Source organism: Oryx dammah, unplaced genomic scaffold (assembly GCF_014754425.2).
Source record: "Oryx dammah isolate SB20612 unplaced genomic scaffold, SCBI_Odam_1.1 HiC_scaffold_17, whole genome shotgun sequence".
In the NCBI taxonomy this organism is placed as follows: domain Eukaryota; kingdom Metazoa; phylum Chordata; class Mammalia; order Artiodactyla; family Bovidae; genus Oryx; species Oryx dammah.
In genome coordinates, this window is record NW_024070201.1 from 46,145,455 (window position 1) to 46,153,597 (window position 8,143).

Consider the following 8,143-nt stretch of genomic DNA (forward strand, 5'->3'; position numbering starts at 1 on the left):
AGTGATAAAAAACTGAAGGGATTCCCCCTAAGATCAGGAACAAGACAAGGATTTCTGCTTTCACCACTGTTATTCATCATAGTTCTGTAATTCCTAGCTACAGCAATCAGAGAAGAAAAATGAATAAAAATAATCCAGACTGGAAAAGAAGTAAGCTCTCACTGTTTGCAGTGGACATGATACTGTACATCAGTCCAGTTCAGTCGCTCAGTCATGTCTGACTCTTTGCGACCCCATGAATTGCAGCACACCAGGACTCCCTGTCCATCACCAACTCCCGGAGTCCACTCAGACTCACATCCGTCTAGTCGGTGATACCATCCAGCCATCTCATCCTCTGTCATCCCCTTCTCCTCCTGCCCCCAATCCCTCCCACCATCAGAGTCTTTTCCAATGAGTCAACTCTTCACATGAGGTGGCCAAAGCACTGGAGTTTCAGCTTTAGCATCATTCCTTCCAAAGAATACCCAGAACTGATCTTTAGAATGGACTGGTTGGATCTCCTTGCAGTCCAAGGGACTCTCAAGAGTCTTCCCCAACACCACAGTTCACAAGCATCAATTCTTCAGCACTCAGCTTTCTTCATAGTCAAAGTCTCACATCCATACATGACTACTGGAAAAACCATAGCCTTGATCAGACGGACCGTTGTTGGCAAAGTAATGTCTCTGCTTTTGAATATGCCATCTAGGTTGGTCATAACTTTCCTTCCAAGGAGTAAGCGTCTTTTACTTTCATAGTTGCAGGAACCATCTGCAGTGATTTTGGAGCCCCCCGAAATGAAGTCTAACACTGTTTCCACTGTTTCCCCATCTAGTTCCCATGAAGTGATGGGACCGGATGCCATGATCTTCGTTTTCTGAATGTTGAGCTTTAAGCCAACTTTTTCACTCTCCTCTTTCACTTTCATCAAGAGGCTTTTTAGTTCCTCTTCACTTTCTGCCTTAAGGGTGGTGTCATCTGCATATCTGAGGTTCTTGATATTTCTCCCGGCAATCTTGATTGCAGCTTGTGCTTCTTCCAGTCCAGCGTTTCTCATGATGTACTCTGCATATAAGTTAAATAAGCACGGTGACAATATACATGGCCTCTGGTCCCATCATTTCATGGGAAATAGATGGGGAAACAGTGGAAACAGTGTCAGACTTTATTTTGGGGAGCTCCAAAATCACTGCAGATGGTGATTGCAGCCATGAAATTAAAAGATGCTTACTCCTTGGAAGAAAAGTTATGACCAACCTAGATAGCATATTGAATAGCAGAGACATTATTTTGCCAACAAAAGTCCATCTAGTCAAGGCTATGGTTTTTCCAGTGGTCATGTATGGATGTGAGAGTTGGACTGTGAAGAAAGCTGAGCGCAGAATTGATGCTTTTGAACTGTGGTGTTGGAGAAGACTCTTAAGAGTCCCTTGGACTGCAAGGAGATCCAACCAGTCCATTCTGAAGGAGATCAGCCCTGGGATTTCTTTGGAGGAAATGGTGCTGAAGCTGAAACTCCAGTACTTTGGCCACCTCATGTGAAGAGTTGACTCATTGGAAAAGACTCTGATGCTGGGAGGGATTGGGGGCAGGAGGAGAAGGGTACGACAGAGGAGGAGATGGCTGTATGGCATCACTGACTCGATAGATGTGAGTCTGAGTGAACTCCAGGAGTTGGTGATGGACAGGGAGGCCTGGCATTCTGTGATTCACGGGGTCGCAAAGAGTCAGATATGACTGAGCAACTGAACTGAACTGAACTGATGTTGTAAGAATTATTCCACTGAACAGAACAATGATGTATTTATAGTGTTTTTCCCCCCTTAATATTCAACAACTTCTGTACTTGGTGCTAAAGTCCCTGCTCAAAAAATTATTTTCCTGTTTATTTGACATGAATTAATTTCTTAACATTGACTTTATGTTTTATACTTTTTTTCTTTTTAAGATTTATTATAAAGTTTATTTTTTTAATTTTTATTTTTACTTTATTTTACTTTACAATACTGTATTTGTTTTGCCATACATTGACATAAATCCACCATGGGTGCACATGAGTTCCCAATCCTGAACCCCCCTCCCACCTCCCACCCCATATCATCTCTCTGGATCATCCCTGTGCACCAGCCCCAAGCATCCTGTATCCTGTATCAAACCTGGACTGGCGATTCGTTTCTTACCTGATAGTATGCATGTTTCAGTGCCATTCTCCCACATCGTCCAAAGAATGTAGATTGTCAACTGAGCACTACTCTAATTATTGTATACCACTGAAATGGCTTTCAAAAGAAACGAGAAGACATGCACAAACCGAAGTCAGTAAGTATCATTTATAAGCTCATCTGTTATCTTTTTAATTAGTTATCTTTTTTTAACCTCTAAATTGAAGCATGATTGACATTAAAAAATGCTGTGCATACTTAATTTTTATGACTTAATGAGTTTGAGGATAAATATATACACATGAAACTATCACAACAATAATGCAATAAGCGTATCCATCACTTCTAAAATTTTCCTTTTGGTCTCTGTCTTTGTTCCTTCCTCCCTTCCTTACTTTCTTCCTTTTTTCTGTCCTTTCTTCCTTTTGTTTCTTCTTTTCTTAGTTTCATTCAATAAATGTGCTGAAGTTTTGCTAAACCTATGCCAAAGGCAAGTCCCTTCAAATTATGGTGCTAGAATAATTAGACAGTCATACACACAAACCAGCAGAACAAAGAAATAAAAATGCAAACTTTCATCCTTACCTTACATTATTTAAAAAATTATGCCAAATATCACAAAAATAAATGTGAAATATGCTATAAAATATCTCAAAGAAATCATAGGGAAAAGTTAGAGACATTGAGTTTGGCAAAGTTCTTGAAATTATACTATAAAAACAAAATAATGAACTGTGAAATCTGGCTCATTCAAATAAAAATAAATTGTTCTTCAAATATTATTGTTTCCAAAAGAAACGCAAGGCTTAGACCAAGACAAAGCATTTACAAAACCTATCCTTGTTTGCATTCAGAATATAAAAAGAACTTTGCAAGTTAATAATGAGGCAAATAGCCCAATTTAAAAGTAACAAAATATTTAAACAGATATTTCAAAAGCACAGATGTACTGATGACACACAGAGGTAAAGATGCTCAACATCTTTAGATAAATGCTAAAATAAAAAACAGTAAAATACCAACAAACTCTTACTAAAATGACTATAATAATAATAATAATAATAAAGCTGGCCATACTAAATGTTTGTGAGGATATGGAACAAGTAGAACTTTTGTATATTACTTGTGGGAATGTAACAGAGAACTATTCTGGAATAATCTTAACAGTTTTTTAATTTTTAAGTTTCATGTATATCTGCTATTCTACTGTTAAGTATTTATTCAAGAGAAATGAAAACACATCCTTGATCAAAGACTTGCACATGGATGTTCATAAAACCTTTTTTGTAATATCCTGGAATATATTGTAAATAAACTGGAAGCAAACCAAATGTCCAACAACAGATAAATGGATAAGCAAATTTTCATGTATCCATGAAATAGAATACAACTCAGCAGGGAAAATATTTGCATAATTAACCCAAACAATAACTTGATGAAACTCAAAGTGACTGGGAGTGAAAACAACCAGATGAAAAAGATTGCATTCAGTAATATTTCACTTATGTAACATTTAAGAATTTTATACAGCTAATCTATAGTGACAGAAAGGATGTCAGTGGTGTCAGGTTTGGACAATGCATGGATCACTAAGTACAGGGAATTTTGAAAGTTATGATTTGTTAATTAACTTGACTCTAGTGATAGCTTCCTGTGTGTATATATATGTAGCAATGCTTTGTTTTTATTAGTCTTTGTACTAAAAATTCATAAGGCACAAGGTATTTAAAGATATTTATGGTATGTATGGGAGAAGGCAATGGCAACCCACTCCAGTACTCTTGCCTGGCAAATCCCTTGGACAGAGGAGCCTGGTGGGCTGCAGTCCATGGGATCCCTAAGAGTCAGACATGACTGAGCAACTTCACTTTCCCTTTTCACTTTCATGTATTGGAGAAGGAAATGGCAACCCACTCCAGTGTTCTTGCCTGGAGAATCCCAGGGACAGGGGAGCCTGGTGGGCTGCCATCTCTGGGGTCGCACAGAGTCGGACACAACTGACGTGACTTAGCAGCAGCAGCAGCATGGTATGTATGAATAAATCAATGGGCAGCATTGAACTTTATTCCTTAATAAGTAATACATTTTCTAGTTTAATGAAAATCTACAGTTCAAGAGGCAGTGGTTTCACTATACATTATCAGTATTTTTGATTAATTGGCATGGTGCCTTTTTCTCAGTTTTATTTACTAGAGGAGAAGTTTTTGCTTAGGAAGAAAACTCCTATATACTACTTCCAAATAGCATCAAATCCAGTACTAGGACTAATGGAAAGGCTAGTGATAGTGTTATTAGATTTAGTTAAATTGATTTGTCGGTCTTTTTAAAAGGAAATGTTCTCAGCTTTATATATAAGGTCCTAGAGAAGTATAAGAATGATCTGTTAACATTCATGGATTGAAAAATGAATAGATGCTGTCAAATCACATATACACAGCCTGGTACAAATGTCTTCATCTATGAAGATGTTTTGCTCTCACTTTGTTAGGATTTACTTTTATCTTTCTTCAGTGCTCTTTTGCTAAAAACGGTTTGATCATTCCTTCCTGTATTTGCTTAGTTTTTATTCCATAGATAATAAAATTCATAGTAGGTGGCATAAACAGGTATATGTTAGCCACAAAAGTGTGAATGCTGTAAGAGATTGTATGACTCCCAAATCAGTGGGTACAAAAGGTGAAGAAGGCTGGGACATAGGTAATTAGGATGGCACAGATGTGGGCAGTGCAGGTACTGAAGTTCTGCTGAGCCTCTGCTGAGGACAGGCTGACCACTGCCTCGAGGATCATGGTGTAGGAGACTGTGACACACAGATGTCAAAGCTGCCAGTCAGGAGGGCAACCATTAGACCATAGATGGCATTGACCTTGATATTTCCACAAGACAACTTGGCCAAAGACATGTGGTCAAAGTAGGTATGGAAAATCATATTGCCTTTGCAATAGAGCAGTCTTTTGGTGAGTACTGTAAAATGAATGACAAGTATCATGCCTCAAAGGAAGGTGAGAAACCCACCTTGGCAATGACAGAATTGGTGAGGACAGTAGCAAAGCATAGAGGGTAGCAGATGGCCACATAGCGGTCCAGGGCCATGAGCATGAGCACTCCAGATTTCATCCCTTTGAAGGTGTGGAGAAAGAACATCTGCAGCAGGCAAGCACTGAAGCTAAGCTCTTTGAGATCAACCGGAAAATGCAGAGCATTTGGGGTACAATACTTTGTACACTGAACAATGTCTGTGAAGGAGAGTAAGGCTAAGAAATACTACATGGGCCAGTGTAGGGACTCCCCAAGATAAATGAGTTAGTTCAGTTCAGTTCAGTCGCTCAGTCGTGTCCAACTCTTTGCCACCCCATGAATCGCAGCACGTCAGACCTCCCTGTTCATCACCAATTCCCGGAGTTCACTCAGACTCACGTCCATCGAGTCAGTGATGCCATCCAGCCATCTCCTCCTCTGTCGTCCCCTTCTCCTCCTGCCCCCAATCCCTCCCAGCATTAGAGTCTTTTCCAATGAGTCAACATTTCACATGAGGTGGCCAAAGTACTGGAGTTTCAGCTTTAGCATCATTCCTTCCAAAGAAATCCCAGGGCTGATCTCCTTCAGAATGGACTGGTTGGATCTCCTTGCAGTCCAAGGGACTCTCAAGAGTCTTCTCCAACACCACAGTTCAAAAGCATCAATTCTTCGGTGCTCAGCCTTCTTCACAGTCCAACTCTCACATCCTTACTTGACGACTGGTAAAACTATAGCCTTGACTAGATGGACGTTAGTTGGCAAAGTAATGTCTCTGCTTTTGAATATACTGTCTAGGTTGGTCATAACTTTCCTTCCAAGGAGTAAGCGTCTTTTAATTTCATGGCTGCAATCACCATCTGCAGTGATTTTGGAGCACCCCAAAATAAAGTCTGACACTGTTTCCACTGTTTCCCCATCTATTTCCCATGAAGTGATGGGACCAGATGCCATGATCTTCATTGTCTGAATGTTGAGCTTTAGGCCAGCTTTTTCACTCTCCACTTTCACTTTCATCAAGAAGCTTTTTAGTTCCTCTTCACTTTCTGCCATAAGGGTGGTGTCATCTGCGTATCTGAGGTTCTTGATATTTCTCCCAGCAATCTTGAGTCCAGCTTGTGTTTCTTCCAGTCCAGCATTTCTCATGATGTACTCTGCATGTAAGTTCAATAAGCAGGGTGACAATATACAGCCTTGACGTACTCCTTTTCCTATTTGGAACCAGTCTGTTGTTCCATGTCCAGTTCTAACTGTTGCTTCCTGACCTGCATACAGATTTCTCAAGAGGCAGGTCAGATGGTCTGGTATTATCATCTCTTTCAGAATTTTCCACAGTTTATTGTGATCCACACAGTCAAAGGCTTTGGCATAGTCAATAAAGCAGAAATAGATGTGTGTCTGGAACTCTCTTGCTTTTTCCATGATCCAGCGGATGTTGGCAACTTGATCTCTGGTTCCTCTGCCTTTTCTAAAACCAGCTTGAACATCAGGAAGTTCACAGTTCACGTATTACTGAAGCCTGGCTTGGAGAATTTTGAGCATTACTTAACTAGCATGTGAGATGAGTGCAATTGTGTGGTAGTTTGAGCATTCTTTGGCATTGCCTTTCTTTGGGATTGGAGTGAAAACTGACCTTTTCCAGTCCTGTGGCCACTGCTGAGTTTTCCAAATGTGCTGGCATATTGAGTGCAGCACTTTCACAGCATCATCTTTCAGGATTTGAAAGAGCTCAACTGGAATTCCATCACCTCCACTAGCTTTGTTCGTAGTGATGCTTTCTAAGGCCCACTTGACTTCACATTCCAGGATGTCTGGCTCTAGATGAGTGATCACACCATCATGATTATCTGAGTCATGAAGATCTTTTTTGTACAGTTCTTCTGTGTATTCTTGCCACCTCTTCTTAATATCTTCTGCTCTTTTAGGTCCATAGCATTTCTGTCCTTTATCAAGCCCATCTTTGCATGAAATGTTCCCTTGGTATCTCTAATTTTCTTGAAGAGATCTCTCATCTTTCCCATTCTGATCTTTTCCTGTATTTCTTTGCATTGATTGCTGAAGAAGGCTTTCTTATCTCTTCTTGCTATTCTTTGGAACTCTGCTTTCAGATGCTTATATCTTTCCTTTTCTCCTTTGCTTTTCGCTTCTCTTCTTTTCACAGCTATTTGCAAGGCCTCCCCAGACAGCCATTTTGCTTTTTTGCATGTCTTTTCCATGGGGATGGTCTTGGTAACTGTCTCCTGTACAATGTCATGAACCTCATTCCATAGTTCATCAGGCACTCTATCTATCAGATCTAGGCCCTTAAATCTGTTTCTCACTTCCACTGTATAATCATAAGGGATTTGATTTAGGTCATACCTGAATGGTCTAGTGGTTTTCCCTACTTTCTTCAATTTGAGTCTGAATTTGGTAATAAGGAGTTCATGATCTGAGCCACAGTCAGCTCCTGGTCTTGTTTTTGTTGACTGTATAGAGCTTCTCCATCTCTGGCTGCAAAGAATATAATCAATCTGATTTCGGTGTTGACCATCTGGTGATATCCATGTGTAGAGTCTTCTCTTGAGCCCACAATATCCTAGTACAGTCACAAGGTACATGGAGCAAAATGAGAGGGAGATCAGATATGTGTACCTTCTAGCCCAGGTACCCCATTCAGTATGAATGATTCTGGAGTCAGTCTAGTACAGTTGTAACCATGCATAGTGGCCAATAGCGGATAGGTTACTCTCTTCAATTTTGATGCATCTCTGAAAAGAAAGAGTTAGGAAATGTATATTAATGTGTTAGTTATTATTTTAACATTTTTGCATAAATCGTCTCAATGATATCAATTACCCATAGACAGAAATTATTATATCATAGTTTAAAAAATTGATGTTAGTGAGGTACCATTGACTGTAGGTCTTGGCATTTTTACCACAAAGAATGCATATATATATATTTGTAATTTTTCTTCTCTTAATCCCTTTAAGATTTCAAAT

General features: G+C 39.6%; 1 pseudogene; it reads right to left on the reverse strand.

Moving 5' to 3' along the window:
* Positions 1-4,651: 4,651 nt before the first annotated feature.
* On the reverse strand, positions 4,652-7,863 carry LOC120875887 (annotated as a pseudogene).
* Between the last annotated feature and the right edge of the window lie 280 nt (positions 7,864-8,143).